The sequence below is a fragment of the Triticum dicoccoides genome, unplaced genomic scaffold (genome assembly GCF_002162155.2).
Source record: "Triticum dicoccoides isolate Atlit2015 ecotype Zavitan unplaced genomic scaffold, WEW_v2.0 scaffold76431, whole genome shotgun sequence".
In the NCBI taxonomy this organism is placed as follows: Eukaryota; Viridiplantae; Streptophyta; class Magnoliopsida; order Poales; family Poaceae; genus Triticum; species Triticum dicoccoides.
In genome coordinates this window covers 1-1,211 of record NW_021298116.1, presented here as the reverse complement: position 1 = coordinate 1,211, position 1,211 = coordinate 1, and the positions used below count along the sequence as shown (strand labels likewise).

The 1,211-nt window shown below is 47.9% G+C and overlaps 2 non-coding genes across 2 annotated transcripts; both read left to right on the top strand.

Annotated features, from left to right (window-relative positions):
• Nucleotides 1–433: 433 nt before the first annotated feature.
• On the top strand, nt 434–552 carry LOC119347828. The gene has a single exon (XR_005168554.1). It is a non-coding gene; the product is annotated as a 5S ribosomal RNA (ribosomal RNA).
• Nucleotides 553–919: 367 nt separating this feature from the next.
• On the top strand, nt 920–1,038 carry LOC119347827. The gene has a single exon (XR_005168553.1). It is a non-coding gene; the product is annotated as a 5S ribosomal RNA (ribosomal RNA).
• The last annotated feature ends 173 nt before the right edge of the window (nt 1,039–1,211 follow it).

The window sequence follows — 1,211 nt, the reverse complement described above, 5'->3', positions numbered from 1 at the left end:
AAGCGTGCTTGGGCGAGAGTAGTACTAGGATGGGTGACCTCCTGGGAAGTCCTCGTGTTGCATTCCTTTTATAATTATTTTTTGCGCCTTGTGACAAACATATCGCACGTGCGCGATATATATTAATCCCGTTATATTATTTTTGACGTTTGCGATATGTTTAAGCTCGATGCTCATTGCTCGCGCGTCTTGGGGCGGCTTTGTGGCGCGAAGAGCGCTTTCTGAAAGGGGTGGAAAAAACTCGTGTTGCTGCGGTATGGAGGGAGGGGTGGAAACCGTGGAAAACTCGTCTCCGTGATTGAGCGGGAGAGTAAGTAGTATAGGACATTATCCATTGTTAGGGAACGGTTGTAATGGTAGTGAGAATGTAGAATCGTCTTTGGAGCGGACCTGGGAGTGGCAAGCATAAGGGACGAAGACGGGGAAACATGTCGGATGCGATCATACTAGCACTAAAGCACCGAATCCCATCAGAACTCCGAAGTTAAGCGTGCTTGGGCGAGAGTAGTACTAGGATGGGTGACCTCCTGGGAAGTCCTCGTGTTGCATTCCTTTTATAATTATTTTTTGCGCCTTGTGACAAACATATCGCACGTGCGCGATATATATTAATCCCGTTATATTATTTTTGACGTTTGCGATATGTTTAAGCTCGATGCTCATTGCTCGCGCGTCTTGGGGCGGCTTTGTGGCCCGAAGAGCGCTTTCTGAAAGGGGTGGAAAAAACTCGTGTTGCTGCGGTATGGAGGGAGGGGTGGAAACCGTGGAAAACTCGTCTCCGTGATTGAGCGGGAGAGTAAGTAGTATAGGACATTATCCATTGTTAGGGAACGGTTGTAATGGTAGTGAGAATGTAGAATCGTCTTTGGAGCGGACCTGGGAGTGGCAAGCATAAGGGACGAAGACGGGGAAACATGTCGGATGCGATCATACCAGCACTAAAGCACCGAATCCCATCAGAACTCCGAAGTTAAGCGTGCTTGGGCGAGAGTAGTACTAGGATGGGTGACCTCCTGGGAAGTCCTCGTGTTGCATTCCTTTTATAATTATTTTTTGCGCCTTGTGACAAACATATCGCACGTGCGCGATATATATTAATCCCGTTATATTATTTTTGACGTTTGCGATATGTTTAAGCTCGATGCTCATTGCTCGCGCGTCTTGGGGCGGCTTTGTGGCGCGAAGAGCGCTTTCTGAAAGGGGTGGAAAAA